This window comes from Dermacentor albipictus, chromosome 1 (assembly GCF_038994185.2).
Source record: "Dermacentor albipictus isolate Rhodes 1998 colony chromosome 1, USDA_Dalb.pri_finalv2, whole genome shotgun sequence".
In the NCBI taxonomy this organism is placed as follows: Eukaryota; Metazoa; Arthropoda; class Arachnida; order Ixodida; family Ixodidae; genus Dermacentor; species Dermacentor albipictus.
This window is the reverse complement of record NC_091821.1, coordinates 16,000,422-16,018,053: the sequence shown is the minus strand read 5'-3', so window position 1 is coordinate 16,018,053 and position 17,632 is coordinate 16,000,422. Positions and strand designations below refer to the sequence as shown.

General features: G+C 45.7%; 1 long non-coding RNA gene across 1 annotated transcript in view; it reads right to left on the bottom strand.

The window, feature by feature from the left end:
• Positions 1-17,632, bottom strand: part of LOC135917104 (uncharacterized) — a 50,156-nt gene that overhangs the window by 25,379 nt on the left and 7,145 nt on the right. The window contains exon 2 of the long non-coding RNA XR_010569181.1: positions 5,425-5,570. This is a non-coding gene — a long non-coding RNA (uncharacterized lncRNA). The remainder of the gene's footprint in view (positions 1-5,424; positions 5,571-17,632) is intronic.

Sequence of the window (17,632 nt, the reverse complement as noted above, 5' to 3'; positions counted from 1 at the left end):
ATGTTTGACAGGACAGGATGGCATTCTTACAACCACTATCATGAGCAAATGCCTTTAGGAATCTGATCCTCACGCCATAATTGAAGGATTGGTTTTGTGTTAGACTACTTATGAGCTGACTGCAAGCGACATTTGATTTCACAGCTCATGACAGCCGATAAAGAGTGCCACGATAAGGAGTACACGATACAGAAGTAACCACAAATTCAAACGTATTGTTTGTCATGTCATATACTTTTTTAGTCTCTAAAGGCCACACGGAGAAAGACGAAGTGATTCTTTGATTGAACACTTGCATGAGAGTGAATCTCTGCAACACTTCTTTTTGGCATGTCGCCGGTTCAGTATTCCAGGGAAAAAATTTTTATAACACTTCCATAAACTTGGCTTGGATTTGACTCTTGGGCTAATTCTCCGCTTTGGGGCTACCGTACTGTGTTACAGCCATAGGAACGTTTGTGAAGACCTCTGCTACTTTCTGCGCGAGGCAAAAAGAATTACATGCTAAAATTGTTTCTTTACTTTATATGCTCACATAAATTTTACTGTAGTACTTAGGGTTTTGATCATTCATAGCTGTATCAGTAGACATCTTAATTCACACTGACAAGATACTGATTTCATTTCACCTTATTTTCCTAAAAAATGAGAACTTTTTTTCCCCTCCCGATTCATAGCCGATACCCTACAGTGGGTTGCGCCATTTCACTAAGGAACAATAACAAGAACATTTGTATTTGTTTCTCCACTTTTTCGCTTTGTTTTTTTTGCATTTCCGGGAGCTGTGGCTCCTTCCTTGCGGCAGCGAATGAAGAGAACTCTGAGGACCTTTCTGGTGCGCAGCTGTCAGTTCGGATAACGTCCAGGAAACGTGGAAGTGCGTCATGCGATACAGACGACGAGGCCATTGAGTTATGCTGGAACAGCTCCGACTCATCGGACGATGACGTCAAAAGTTGTGATAAGTATAACAGCAAAAAGGAGACTACTCCAGGCGTCATCGCCGGCAAGTGTTTCTACCACGAAGAGTGCACCGCAGCACTGCCCGCACACTGTGCTCGGCATGGCCCTGGACCCGACGGCCAATTTGCGGCTCCTAAACCGGCAGCTCCTCTCTTTGTTGCTCAGGAAAATCGCACCAAATGAGACTAAAGACATGAGAATAAACTCGTGGGAAAATGTCCTAGCAGTTCAACCGCGTCAGTTCACCGGTCTCTACCGGATGAGTTCTGTCTTCACCGCAAGAATCTCAGGAAACGACGACGAAGCCGGGCATCGCGATGAAGAAAAAAAGAAGAAAAGATTCTATTCACGTGATTGGTACAGGGTGGTGACTCTTATCCGAGTCTCGAGCGGTTCTGATTAACACGGGGTCCAGCCCGGCCTTAAACAACCTCCTTGCGGTCTTGTGATCGTGGCTGTTCTTTTGGGGAGCCTGTGGAAGTATTAGTGCTTTCGTCAGGTTCTATCGTCGACGACCTCCTGCCCTTCGGTTTGTCTTCTCTTCGTCCTTCCCTTTGTGTCAGCTTGGAGAATAAAAGGGGTGATGCTTTTTCAGAGGACAGGCCAATTATGTCGAAATGGAAACGCCCGCTTAATTTAACGCTTCTTACACTTGACAGGTCGATGTCCAGGGTTATTGTAACAGCATTTTCTTGGGCGAGGCAGATCATCTTGTCACGGGAACATACGCCAGAATATCTCTCACAGTTCATATGTCGATCATAACAAGCCCCACCTTTCTGCGCGGAACTATCTACAATAGCTGCCTGGACTTCACCTTTATTTCACGCTCCTTGACCAGAAAGGATAGGTGGTCTTCGAATATTGAAACACGGGGAAGTGACCGCCTTCCATCTTAGTATTGAAGGGCTGATGGACTTCAAGTTATCCGGCGTCTCCCAATCTACCGACTGGCCGATATTCAAGTCAGTTGTGGAAGATGGCTGTTGAGATGGCTTATCCTGTACCCTAGATTACAGTATAAAGGGCGCCCTACAGGCTTCCCCGCATTCAGACAGTTCATTACGCGGCCAGACACGGCAGATCAATAATGGCGGAAGCAGTATAGCCATTAGGCCAATGAAACGTCGCAGCTGAAAAAAATTAACCTGTACAAACACATTCGCTTGGTGGCGGTTATTGAATGTTGGACGCACAGACTGGCTGGGATATTATTATTATCTAAATAAAACGATCCTGCGTGATGCTGCTCAAAGAAAACAATCACTCCATTCGCAACTATTACCACCGTACAATTTGAATTGATAAACGGCACGGACTGCAATGAATATCATTGGGCTGCTGCTTATCACAGGTCAGTGAGGTCTCAAAACCTTTATTCAAGTTACAGAGCACAGACTTTAATAACATAAGTCCAATAAAACAATGATCTGTGTAACGGCTTGTCACCCGTTCATCGGCGGCGCGAAGTCGTTAATGGGGTATAGAGCCGGTTGGTCCTTCAGTACTCAAGCGAACACAGTGAAGATGTCAGAGTCGGTAGAAAGAAAAAAAAATCTACTGACAACGATACACAAATTAAAAGAAACACAAAAACACAGGAACACTAACACAAGTATTTAATATAGGTCAATGACGACGACTAACGAAATACATCGAGCAATTAACAGTGAATATATAAACTAACACTACATAAAAATACACTAAATAGTTGTCCACAAAACAGGGTTCAAAAGAAAACAAATGATGCCATACGCATGGCCGGGCAGCAGCAGCAAGCCCCTAAAGCAGATGGCAGAGTTTTCCTGAAGAAGGCTTGCGAGCCGATCTCTTTGCGGTGGATGCGATTGTTGTACTGGACTTCCCGGGAGTCCAGATCTGACGACTTCCCTCGAGCAGGTTGAGCTTACTCGAGGGGAACTACCGTGAGCTGGTTTGTCGTCTCTTACGTCAGCTAGCCACTCAAAGTTCAGACGCGGATAGGTGCACCAGGCGATACTGAACGGCACTAGCCCCTCGTCGCTTCTCAGCAGGTCATATAGACCGTTTTTTCGTAGGCGCCGCCATATTGTGAACGCAGTGGCGCCGCCTATGAGCAGCGCCATACTGGCCTGGGTGAAAGCGGTCTTTTGCATGGCAGGTATACGCTCGGCGGTAGGTTCTGGCGTTTGTTTTCGCGGTGGTGCGGTCGGTTTAGTGTGACGTGCGTCTTCTACGTGGTAAACGGTTCTGTGAGACGTGCTGCAGTGGTTTAAGGCATCATGGCCGGAATTTCTGCTGGCGTTGAGATGGACGGAACACGCAGCGCGATGTGTGCGCGCATATTTGAGCCTACAATCAGCCTCGAAGATCAATTGTGTATTTCTGAACGTTCCAATCACTAATGTGACCTTATTGCAGTACTATCGTCTATTTCTAAGCTGCGGCTTAGAAGCCATGAAACATACGCGACGATCGTAACAGCGTGGGCATCACTCTGCTACGATAGGAGCTGTGCTGTTATACTTTGACAAGCGTTCAAACTGTTCGCCGCAGGTTACATTGCGTGACTACTTGGTTGGATGGATGAGGTTTCCACCCATGAATAAAATAGTTTTGGCTAGTAATAGCAGCATACTTTACGGTCTGAATTAAGCTTGTCCAGCAAAGCGACCGTTTACGAACTGCGCGAGCGTCCTAAGCAGTAGTAGGTGCTGGATTACAGATATCTTTGTTCTATACAGCACATGGTCCAAGTATACGGCATCAGGGGTTATATATTTGTAAACGTTGTGCGACGTTAGACCGTTTTCTTTTGCTTTTTAGATAAAGAGGATGATAACCAACTTTTTTTTTTCGGTTGTGTTCGTTCAGTTCTCTATGACGCACTCACGCGTATTACGGTAATTTTGCGCTCAAAAATAGCCATCTCATTCTTTTTATGCGAACCCTCTCATATATTATGGCTGTATACACACCAAAAGGGCAATGCCGAAGCACCCAGCTTATATATCGCGACGGAAGACAATATATCATATATGTATCGTATATGTATCGTATATGTATGGTGGTGGCTCACCAACCGCAGTGATCGCTGTGTTGAGCAGCGCCATGGGCCTCATGCAGCAAGGCTAGCGTAGACGTATGGTAATTTCAAGCATACTAGACTTGAAATGCGTGAGAACGATGCCAGTTTATCACAAATATTTGATAGCGCCTGCCGCTCATATGTTTCGTGGTTGCCTTAGGTTGGCCGTGCACGAGCATGCGCTCTTATGTTTTATGTTTTACTCCCTACGCCAATCGATCAGACAGTGAGCTGATTTACTATTTAATGGTGGTAATACGGAGACGCCGGTTTTCTTTGTGGAATTAAGATCAATATAAGCAAATTAGCAAACAACACATACACGCACCGCGACTGATTATGTGCGTCACATTTTTGCGCCCCCAAAACATATTTCTGCCCACAGTAGTTACCGATGCACCGAAAGGCTTCCCTGACAACCTTATATGTATGAACATGGCATAAATTTCGCAAAGTAAGATCTAAAACATCTCGAAATCGTTCCGCAGCACGCGACAGCAGTACTTTCAAGCAGCGCCGCGCCGGATCGCCCAAGCCAGAGAGGAGGAAAGGCTCTCCGCGCGCCCTATCCTCCTCGCCCGATGAAACGGTCTATACTGCCTAGCTCGGTCTAAAACCTGCGTTAAAATAACTTATCCTTTCCCTATTTCTCTGCGTAGGGGAACGGCAGATATTGGTAACGATCCGATCAAGTTCACCCAATTGTATCCCGCTCCTCCCAAGGCCTTGGCCGCGCCTTTTTTAGTTAGGGGCGAGGGAACGGGTGATTCCTTCCTGCTGTTAGAGGTCGCGCACTTGCATTGCAGCGCATAGGCACACACGCGCACACTTGAGTCTGTGGCGGACATCTATTGTCCGTTCACAAACACAGGAGAAACGACGGCAGCCGGCCATACGGCACCGTCAGCAAAATTACACCGTCAGCAATTCGTGCGACACGGGATTACACAGAGGTACCATATATTTCGGGCTACTCGCACCCCTGCCTTTTCAGCAAGCTTCTCAATGGACGCGCCGGGCAGAGAATAGAAAGACAGGGGTTCATATACAAAAAGCTGTCGGGGCGTCGCGGTCGCACCAACAACAAAAGAAATAATCTCTAAGCAGGCCTTTGATTTTTTTTTTTCGGCCGATTGCCCCAGTGGTCGGCAATACCCGTCTTGCTCGCTGGTTGCTATTTCTACGACCTTTTGGCGCCCGTTGATCAGTGCTTCGCCATTTTGAATAATGCCGTACCGTGACAATCTGCTTATTTTGCAGAAGAGTTACATGTTAACTGTGTTTGTCGGTTACTATATGCACATTTATATACCAAATATTTAGCCATGTTTAGCGCCGCTAGTAGAAAAATTACGAATTAAAGTACGCGACCAAATTAGAGCCGCTCCACTTACGCGCTTCATTCTGGAATGCGCAGCGGCAGATCTTTCGCTCTCTGTGGGGATCACTGGAACTTGAGAGTGTGTGAGGCCTGGTAATACGGGCATTCATTCTCTGGGCCTCCAGGACCCGACGATATGACAGGACGCAATGCCCAAGACTGCAAACAAACAAAGGAGCATTTATTGTACCTTCTATACAGTAAGCTAGCTAGCCAAATACTACACTGAACTAGAAGGAAGTAGTGTATTCACGAGCGGCGCATGCCATGCATTGGCGTAAGGGGGCAAGCGTGGAAAGGTTTGGCACTTGCACGCGAGCCCACGCGACAGCAGCGCCGCCACCAACAACCGTCGCTCATTCCTACTGTTGCCAGTTTTGCTGGTTGTGCGCTGCTCACGTGTGCGTCAAAGTTTATTTTGTTTGCGATTTATTGTTGTAGTTTCTACATGTGCTTGTACCGAGTGTCTTTCACTGCGAAGCCGTATATGAGTATTCGTCCGTTCGTTTGTCGCCTGCATGCCGAAAACTCCTCCGGCACAGCCCCATGCGCACGCGCCAAAAAGAAAAGAGAAAGAGAAGTGCTAGTGGCATGTGCCAGTAGTGACGCCGTTGCTCTCCGTCACAGCCAAGCACGCGCACATCAGTTTCTCTCCGCCTCTGAACTGGGTAGGCCACGCGTCATATGCACTCCTGAGGAGCAGGCAGCTTTAGATCAGCAACGCCTCGAGCAGAACCGGGAATGAGCTCGTCTACGGCGCGCCGATGCTGAAACCCGGATGCGGCAGCCTACCGAATCCTCTTTTAATGAACCCTCGGGATTAACACAGTGATAAACACCGGGCCGCACGTTTCAGCTTCGCTTGTTAACCATCTGTATCGAGTGCTTGGGCGGTGATTTTCCTTTAAAAGCTCCTAAATATTTAGGAATTTCCATTGGCAGATAGCACAATTCTACCCCTTGTTCTAAACTACTCGATGAGGCGGCCATTACTTCTTTGAGAAATCAAAATACCAAGTTAAAAAATTAAAATATTTACCCGGACTGCTCATTAATTTATTTATTTCTACACATTTCATTCTGCGCTATAATAACCGGTGAGCTCGCAAGGCATAATCACTTGGAATGAATTCTCTGGATTGCACCAGTTTCGAGAAATTAATTTTCAGTGTGTCGGACGAAATGCATTGGAGTTCGAGTTACTTTTGTGCTTCAATGTATAAAACAGGGTCTTCAACAAAGAAGTGATTGGAACGCCAATGCATTTCGTCGGACACTGAAAATTATCTTCAAACTGGTGCAGTCCAGAGAATTCTTTCTGAGTGGATACGCCTTGTGAACTAACCGGATAAAATTCGTAGATTTAAATATGTGCCGCAAAGTTATTGTTAGAACGTTAATTAGCGTAATTGTCCTAAGTCATCAATTAATTATTTTGATTTCTTTGAGGACGAATGGCTGCCTCATCGAGCAATTAAGATTAAGGGTTAGAATTGGGCTTTCGGCCTCAGGCAATGTTAAAGAATTTTGAAAATTACCCGGTGTAACCGAACTAGCTAAATATTTACTAAATTAGAAGTATGACTGTTCCGTAATTGCTAAACAATTACCTACGAAATTAGCACGTAATCACGTTGTAATTAATTACTTTTTGACATATTCAATACATTGCTAATCCTGTGACACAAATGAAGTACGCCGTCTCTTCACATAATCATGTATTGTTCGAGTGGCATCTGCATAGCAAAGAGTAGGTCTTCTTCGATAAATTTTTTCATGTGTGTCAGGTAATATTGGAATCGCATGTGCATTTCCACAGTTGTTGATTTTCTGCAACCTAATGATGTATAAGCAACAATGGCGACTTACACAGCAAACTAATGCAAACATTTATTTCCTACTTCTAAACTTTATGTAACATGTTGACTTCTGCTGCTTTTCAATATGTTCAACCTTTCGCAAACCACCTCGCGCAATACTTCACATCGGAGCCTCTGAGGACCTTGAATAAAATACATAACTAAAACTGCAAACATTGACAAGCACAGCCGACGCAACGATCGGTCGTTGCAGAGCGTGCCGGGGGAAACAAGGCGTCTTCCATTGAGAGCATGTTTAAGTGGCACTACCTTGCGATCTCTCCATGTGGAGCGTCTGCCACTGGCCTTCCCTGAACACACTACTCCTTCTACTATACAATATACCCAAACACAGCGAGTGTAGCATGACGATAAAACACGCCTAGCAATCGAGTAAGTTCCCCATGCCAGGATTTCACGCGAATAATGATCGCCCCTGCCAGGCATCCACACATCGTTTGCGGATGTAGTCTAGCGAACGGATGCGCATTTGAACGATCATATTCGTCCATTCCGGTGTGGCGCTCCGATGCCTTTCTCAGGACGGTTCCGCGACCAACCACGTGTGACGTTGCCTCAAAACCAATGTTGCGCCCAGTATGCATGCATTCAAGTGGCGCTAGCATCGGGCATTCGCGCCATCTCTCGTACTACTGTGCAACTACACCGACATCCACTGCGACACATGCTATGCGGGAAAGTGGGATTCCTGGAGACGTAAGAAGTCAAGTGGGGAAAGCACCATTAGGGGACGTGAGAGAGCCGAGGGTCCTCCCAAGGCTTGCAAAACAGTGTAGGAAGACCAGCGAAATATCGTTAGAAAAAAAAAAGAAATGGAGATGGGCGACAGCAAGTGAGAGCAATGAAAGAAAATTAAGAATGCTAGTAAAGCTTCCCAAGGAAACGCAGCGTGTGCGAAGCTTTCATGGCAGGCATCTCTCCAGAAAAAAAAAAACCCTGCAAGCTCCCTAGGGCGACCCCCACCAACCCCTATGCGCTATTTACAGCCTTATGAGAAAGGAGGTCCCTATGCACTGCCCCGCGACTTAACTGGTCTCCTCGGTTTGCATCGCCCCTGGCAGGTGACGAAAAAAGTAATTTCATATTTTCCGATGGTAACCATTAATGTCAACCGTCGAAACCAGATTCTGAAGTAGAAAAGTTGCTTGGTTCATGGCGAGACGCATCATAAGGGATCTTCCCTAAAAGCATTAGTAATCTTCTATAGTAAGACTCAAATTGTATATATATAGTGAACTTTTTTGAAGACTTGCGCCACCAAAGTTATTGGTCGTGGCTAACGTCAGGGAAAACACGGACAAAGGAAAGTCATTTTTGAGCCTTTGCTAAGCATTGCCACAACATAGCTTTTATAAATGTTAGTAACACCGTCAACGACACTCCCGCTAATAGCATTGTTGCATTAGTTATAGAAAACCATATCAAGGGATAACGCCATCAATGGCATCGTAGGGTTATTGATGTTCTGTGTAATATTTATTTCCTGCGCCAGAACGGGTAATGAATAAAAGCCTGAATTTAGACCATTGATGCAAATGCAGGGTTGAGACGGAGGATGCACAGGATGCTTGTAGAGTATCTTGTATAGCATCGTAGGGAGTTTTCTAAAACGCAGTTGACGACACTTCCGCACTTGTTAAAGCCGTGAGCTTGGTCAATGAGAAGCGCGCTTGCCGAACACAAGATCTGTGGCTAAGATGGCGCAACGGAAGTATGTCGCTTTTTGAGGTAATGCATTTATTGTGCCAAACATCAATATATGCCTCCACCGAACACATGTGTAGTTTTGTTCTTTAGCTTCTTTCCATTCGTCTTATGCGAGCCCATTGCTAAAAGCAAACGGTGTGGCAATGCACGAAAAGCTGATATGTGACGAGCGGCATTCGGAACAAATCAGAGTTGTTCATGCATCTTCGCACCCTTTGATTTTTGCTAGGACGCTCAGGAGACATAAAGAAAGGCTGGCTCTACCGTAGTCGAGTGTAGATGTAAGCATGAAATGGCAACCGGCAAAGCAGACTGGTTGGAGATAACACTAGGCGCAATCATGAAACGGGTGTAGTGCATCTTCGCAACGGCACACCCAACCACACCACACTGTACACTGGTCAATGGACGCTGCCTAGCTAGAAGAAGAAAACCGGCCGATGGTGGCACGACGACAGGCAGCGAAAGGCGCCAGGGAGAGAGCGCACCGCCCAGCCAGAAGAAGAAAATCATGTGAAGTAGGAGCCCCATAACGGGGCGCCATCTCTCAAGGCTATACGCAAAACCCGCTCCGTGGAACTTACGGACTGCTGATATTCAAAAGAAACCGGTCTCAGCACCAAGCGATGACAATGAAGTATATGGTGCCCTGTATCTGCCTCTTGAACGTCGCCTATTGGAAACGACCAATAAAACTTCAGCGTACTAGAAGTTGCAGCTTGAGTGATAGTGTGAACAAACATTAGGAAGGACTCGGAAGCAATATTTTCGGTAACTTGGTTGGACAGTAACTAGGGTAGGCTTCAGAAAGGGTTGGCGGCCAAAAACTGCATTTTATTAAGCTCTGAGTGGTTGCCCGGATAATCTCAATTTGTTCTCGCACCTGCCGTGCTTGTCCAGTGGCTATGGTATTGGGCTGCTGAGCACGAGGTCGTGGGATCGAATCCCGGCCACGGCGGCCGCATTTCGATGGGGGCGATGCGAAAACACCCGTGTACTTAGATTTAGGTGCACGTTAAAGAACCCCACGTGGTCGAAATTTCAGCAGTCCTCCACTATGGCGTGCCTCATAATCAGAAAGTGGTTTTGGCAAGTAAAACCGCATAATTTATTTCTTATTAATAATTTGTTCTCGCAACTTGCCCGAATGTTCTCGTTTGAGTGCCCGAAAACGGGAGCTTAAAAAACTTTCATGCTTAAAAAAACACGATCTGATTATGGGACATCGCGTGGAGGGGTCTGCGGATGACCTTTTGGTTACCCGAGAATCTTTAATGTGCACATAATTGTAAATTCGCCAAGTGTTAGTTGGCGGTACATAATCGATGTTCTCCCAGTGCATTTGGCACAGACCACAGGGCTGTGTTTGTTTGTTCTTTTGTCCGCGTCTAATACGCAGGAAACACATCAACCTGAACGATGGGTTTTACATTTAGGCCCCATCGAAATTCGGACGCCGCGGCTGGGATAAAACCCGCGACTTTGAGCTTGTGCCCAAGAAACACGCGCTCCGCTTTACGTATACCAGCGGGTTCGTAAGGGCACGCTTTGTCGCCATATGGCGTGTATGTTTGCGACAACTGTCTCAGATGATCAAAAAGGGAGAATTCTATACAAAGTGATAATTTTTGCTGGCCTGGCATCTTATCAGTGCCGTCCTACAGAACGGGTGTGATAATTACCAATGCAATTTTTTTGAGTAACTAAACTTCAGTAATGATCTTGTGACATTGAGGGTCACGTTGTAACATCAGAACTAAGTTGGCGGGCACAAAAAACAGAATATTTTACCGAACCAATTGTGCCCATAGCGCCATTTAGGAGAAATGCGGTCTGACAATGCGTCACGAAATGCGTTGCTGTTTCTAAATGCGTTTTCGTACCACAGTTTTTCCACAATGGGGAATCATAATAGGTGGAACAACAATGCACTTCGCAGCTGATTTTGAGTAGGCTACTGACTTCTCGAAACTCTAAGAAACCAAAATGTTGAGTTCTTTGTACCTGTACCAGATAGTTTCAATTTCGCCCTTACCGCATGCCCCGTAAAATCGTAAACAAAAATAACAATTAGTAACCTTCTCTTTATTGAGTACTATATTCGGGGATACTGGGCAACATCTCATGCTCACCGCTGCTTACATATCACAGTCGGTAGACATGATAAATGTTGTCTCGAATCCCTCACTATTATTAATCAGAGGCAGTCGTCGCTGAAAAACGGGGTACGAGGAACATGCAAACTTTCTTATACAAAAAAAAAAAAGACATGGCTCTGCGTTTTGCCGCACCGCGAGAACTAAACGAAGTCACGGCCTATACGCAGCTGCCACCGTAGCCCAGTGGCTATAGCATTGGGTTGCCGAGCCCGTTGGTGTTGATTCGCATTTCAACGGGGATTTTCATCGTATTTAGGTTTAGATGCCCGTTAAGAAAGCCCAGGTGCCCAAAATTAATCTGGAGCCCCCCACTATGGCGAGGCTCACAATCAAATTGTAGTTTTGGCATGTAAAACCCCAGAATATTCTTTTTTAACTGCTTCCGATTGTCTTTATTTTTTTTTTGTATACGGATTGTTGTAGAGCGGGCTACGGAAGGTTTACCTCGCCCCACAAGGCGGAGTTTCGAAACGAAACTCCTCACATCGTTGTTTATTCCCCGAGAATTGGCGAGCTGCCGGCTTTCAGCACGCCACACTTCGTTTGAATGTCGCTTTACTCGGCGCGCTGAATGCGGCTCATCGAAGTGGCGCCCGAGAGGCGTAACCGAGATATCTCTCACTCGACAAATGCACTGACGCTTTCTTTTCCATCTCAGCGTGAACAGCTTTACACGAGAAATGTTTCATTGTATTTGAAGTCGCTTTCTCGCATCGCTCTGTTTCCCTCCGCTCTCACTGAGAAGAAAGCTTGCGAATTCAAAATAAAGCGCCGCCATATCAAGCCATCCTAAGACCGTTGACTTTTCTTCAACACCCTAAAGCACTCTTTGGGGTTTTATACCGATGCGGTGTTGTATTTTGAGGACTTCCGCTCTTTTGAGTGCTCTTATCTGCACTGTTTCCACTGCGGCACCCGCGACGCCTTATAGACTTTGAACAACATTGTCTGCAGTTTACTGCGTAACAGGAGAAGGTCTCGCTGTACGATTTTCTTTTTTTTAGGCATCCCGTTCATCACTTCCAGTGGCTTCGCCCACCCAATCAGTTTGAAACACAGTGCGATGGAAGAAGAAAAAAAGCAAGCCAGCGACGTAATGATTCCATCGCACAACCTGTCTCGGCGGTTTGAAACGAGCGCGCCAAAATGTGCACACAGAGCACTGTGTCTGTTGAGCAACGTGCCTTAAGTAACTAAAAGCTCGGATTGGAACAGCATTGGGCGAGGGTAATTTTTGAGGAGGAGCAACCTGCGCAAGTGGCGCTTAATAACAAAAGCGGTGTATTATACCGAACCATTCTCGAGTCCGGCTTTAAAGGGCCAGCAGAACGTATAAATTTCACAACGATCGCTCACCTTGACGCAAAACTTGTGTGAAGCGAAGAAATATCAGTACTAGCCGTTGTGCGTGTTGGTAATCCGTACTCGAGGAAGAATGGCGCAAACAAAGAGGGACGAGAAAGAAAACACGGGCGAGCGCAGACTATAGCTACAATGGTTTCTTTTCAAAAAACACGGAAAATATATGCCCTGACATAGACACGTGAAGCAGTATAAAGAATGGTTACATAATCAACTTATAGTTCTTGCAGACTCACCGATGGTCTCGCAACGCACAAGTCACAATGCATAATTATGAATAAAGAGTGCTTTATATAACGAATGTTTGTCTACTCCTATTTCTGGTGCTGTCGTGTTGCGATGTTTGAATTTTATTGTTACGATGGAACACCAACTCGCCCAATCCGCTGCCCTTCTAAAGAATGCTTCGTCAATCTCCTTCGCTATCGTATTTTTGTATCTTAACAGCACCTTGAAGCGATTTGCCCTTGCATTCTTCACAATATAGGCAGAGAATAGACGACGGCTGCCCTTTCAGAGAAGCTCTGTTTTCCTATAATCGTTTATTCAAACACCGTCCTGTTTGGCCAATGTACCACTTGCCGCAGAACAGAGAAATGTGATACACTGCGCCCTTTCCACACTCAGCAAACCCGTCAGAGTGTTTTACATCGCAATCACCCCCCAATTCTGTGCATTACTTTCAACCTTTACTTCCCATACCGCTGTGCAAATGTGGCCCAACTTTTTTTCTTTTTTTTTTTGCGAAGAAGATGGCACTTACGCTGAATCTCCTACCCACCTTCTTCATGCGGCGAGACAGGGTGTGCAGATATGGAATACTGTTGCTTATTATAAGCGTTGGCCCCTCTTGTCACGACGCATTTTGCTTCCAATTTTAACTTCCTCAAGCATGTTTCACTGAGAGAGGTCAGAGTATCTGTTGGTTATTTGACCGCTTAAGCCTCATGAATTGATTAGCAAAAATAAGTAAAATCATGACGTTTTGTGAGCCAAAATCATTATCTGATTATGAGGCACGCTGTAGTGAAGGACTTCGAAAATTTGGACCACCTGGGGTTCCTTAACGGGCATCTGGATCTAAGTACAGGGGCGTTTTCGCATTTCGCACTCATCGAAATGCGGTCGCCGTGGCCTGTATTCGATGGCGCGACCTAGTGCTTTGCAGCAAAACGCCATAGCCACAAAGCAACCATGGCGGGTTGATCAGAAAAAGCTTCAGTCATTCGCTGAGGGCAAGGCTTGCGCAACGCGGCTTCTGAACAGGATGTGGCAATACCATGCTTTACTAGCTTCGAGCTGCCACAATGGAAATAGAGAATGGGATTCACAGACCACGGTGAATACACCCAACAGGTAAGCTCACACCCAATTAGGATATTTAGATCCAAAAACTGGTGACAGGAGCTCCTTGCCCGATGTCTGTGTTTAGCATTGACGTAGACGACTGATTCTATTCATTGAAGTATGACACTTCGATGAGATTTGTGCAGGACTGCATACAGAATGACAATGATGAACTGTGTTTCCAAGAAAAGTATGGTGTTTCCATGAGGGAAGTTCTGGGACTGCTGTCCGTGCATTTATCCTCGACGCTGTTCGATTGGTATGATAAAATGTATACCCAGATATCCTGAGTTCGTATGGGTTTCTGCGTCACGCCAATACGTAGTGAAATTTACCTGAGTGGGGTTGATCGTGACCTAGCAGGTGTTTTGGGTGTTGTGCTAAAAAGGATACGTTATGCTGAAGGTTATCTTGTTTTTGTTGAAGTGAACGGTTGCGTCAGTACCAAGTTGAATGTGCTCAAGCTATTTAAGGAGAAGGGTTGTTATCTGAACGTCACCTTTGAAGTACCTAGGCAGCAGAGTATTCAGTTTTTGGATCTAAATATCCTAATTGGGTGTGAGCATGCCTGATAGGTGTATGCACCGAGGTCCGTGAAGCCCATTCCTGATTTCCGTTCTAGTCACTCGAAGCTAGTGAAGCATGGCATTGTCACATCCAGTTCAGAAGCCGCGTTGCGCAAGTGTTGACCACATCGAACGACTGAAGCTTTTTCTAATCAACTCAACGGACTTAGGTAATCAAATTAATCAGCAAGTACTCTGACCTCTCTCAGTGAAACATTACTGAGGAAATTAAAATTTGAAGCAAAAGGCACCGTGACAACAGAGGCCAGCGCTAATAGTAAGCAGCAGCATGCCATATCTGCACACCTTGTCTCACCGCATGCAAAAGGTGGGTAGGAGATTCAGCGTAAACGTCGTCTTCTCGGCAAAAAAAAAAGAGAAAAACATTGTTGGGCCGCATCTGCGCAGTGGTATAGGAAGTAAAGATTGACGGTAATGCACAGAATTGGGGTGATTGCGATGTCAAACATCGTGACGGGTTTGCTGAGTGTGGTAAGGGTGAAGTGTATCCCTTTCTCCTGTCCTGCGGGAAGTGGTACATTGGCCAAACAGGACGGTATTTTACTAAGCGATTAATGGAAAACAGAGCTTCCTTGAAAGGGCAGCCGTGGTCTATTCTGTGCGTATACATTGCGAAGGATGTAAGAGCAAACGGTTGCTAAGAGAAATCAAGGTGCTGGACCACACAAAAATAGAACAGCAAGGGAGATTGCTGAAGCATTCTTCCTTCATAAGTCCGGTGACATATGTGTGTTGCGAGACCATCCATGAATCCGCACGAACTAGAAATTCATTATTTAACCACTTATTTTTAATCTGCTGCACGTGTTTATGCCAAGATAGATATTTTGCGTGTTATTCCAAAATAATCCATTGTTGCTAGTTCGTGCTCGTCCGTGTTTTCTTTCTCGTCCCTGTTCGTTTGCGCCATTCTTTTTAGAGAAATATCACTATCTGAACGGGCAACGGAAGCTGACCTCTAATGTGAACTGCATTACGCAATCAGACAAAAATTGCCAAGGAATACTCAAGAATTAGATACATGTTGCTTAGTTTCTTTTTCCTGCTCTGCTACCATGCATTGCATTGCCATATGCTAAGTTAAGATTACACTAAGCTATGATTTCGAAGCTAACACGTTCCGGGATAATACAAAGAGTGGCGTACATTACTGTGCTCGGCTAATCGGCGGGCTCAGTCAGTCGCCCAGCGAAAGAACATCAGATCCGGGGCCGCAATCGAACCAGCCAATTCAGGTTGTCCCATAGTCCACAGCTATAGTTCACCGCGCGCGCAAGGGTACATAGTGAGCAGCAAACAGCTTTATTATATTTTGAAGGTTGTGGTTATTTTGTGGGTGTGCGTGAATTGAAAGATTTGAATGTGTCAACATTTTTACAGAATTTGAAGACACGTACGCTGTATGAAGGAACATAAGACCGCTTTGCTTGAACCCCATGTTGCATCCGTTACATCGTTGGGAATCTTTTTGTTTTGTTTTTGACTTGAAATATGTCTTTCAAATCGGTAAAAGGCGGCCAAACCTATTCGAACACGGCGTAACGTGTCCGGCGCCATAGGGAGTGCAAATGCAGCAGATGGAGGCAAGTGCCAGGAGCCCCGACTATCTACGACTGCGGCGGGCGCGAGCAGCGCAAGGGTAGCATAGCTCACCAGTAGGGAGGGGGAGGGCGTGGCTTTATGTCATTACCCGAACGCCGAAACACCCTCTGCAATACAAACGGGCCCATTCTGAGTAGAGAGCGAGCACGATGGAATAATTAGAGCGTAAAATCCCCACATAGCTCTAACATAGGTTGCGTATGTACGCTTTCTAATGCGTGGATAAATGCAACTAGTGTATTTGGTCGAGCCATTTCTGTAGCCTATAGGGCCCATATACCACCCGGAGCGCCTACGTTACGTTTCACGTGTCCCACTGGGGCTATCCTCAAACAGACTACCCGAATATCTTTTTCTTTTTTTCGCAAAGGCCAGTACTGCTGCAAGCCTACTATATCGTTGGCGCTCCGCGTTTTACATTATTTTCAATAAGATATTGCCGTAAGTCAACCCCTCAGAAGACGCAGACCTAATACAGTTTTTGCCAGAGTTCCAAAGCATGTGCTAAGCGCAATTGTGTTTCGTGATTATGAGCGTAAAACAATCTGTCTTATATTCAAGTATGGGGCTCCACAGTGCATAGTGGCTAAGCACTACGGCACGGGATCAAATCACGGCCGCGGCGGCCGCATTTCAATGGGGGCGAAATGCAAGACAGGGTGTCTACCAAGCTGACATTTTCACATTCCCTGAATTTTCCAGGTTTTCCTTGAGTGCCCTTTGCGAAATTCTTCGAGTGACACAGAGCTTTGTTTTATGTCAAGACAGGCTGACACCATGTCTCCCGATGCTCTAACTCTCTAGTAAGCGTGTTAAAAAATAAAAAAAACCGACTTAGTTTATTTTGAATAGTAAGGAGTAATGTTTATTATATTCAAAATAGAAAACTGAAGGGAGGGGTTAATGAAATGCACATTGAGTAAAATATCTTCGAAAAATAATGGTAAAGGCCATTGCATGGAGTCGAACTTCTTCAGATACGAATAAAAAGAGATGCATACAGAAGTAAATATTTTCTAAAATGAGCTATTTCCATCAATTGATGGCAAACTCATTGGCATTATGCCCGAACTTTGTCGCAAGTAAGATTCTCTCTCAGCAGCTTGTAACTCAACCCCAACTGTCCTGACAAGGCTTTAAGCCCGCGCACGACGCCTCAGTGTTGCGTTTCTCTGCTTTGGAGAGCTTACTTTGGTTTGGATGGGGGTCACCTGCATCTCGGCGTCAGCCAAGATGCAGATGATTGCCACTTTTTGAGCTTAAGCTCCTTCAAAGAAGACGTGGCACAGTTCATTTCCCGATCATTCCTCAATGCAATGGTCCTTTCTATTCTCGTCCTCGTTCTGCCACGCGTTCGCCCCACGGACACATTGAAGCATCTTCTTGGTCAGTTCTAAAGTCAACGTCCGATCTTTCGGATTTCCTAGGGGCCGCTATAACTTCCGAAAAATCGGGCAGTTCGAAAAAATGAATACATGTCTTTTACTACCCTTAAGGGCTCAAATCACCACAGGCACCTCCGAAAAAGCTCTGAAGGCCTGCCAGCACACTTATTAGGCATATGGGTGTTCGTACTG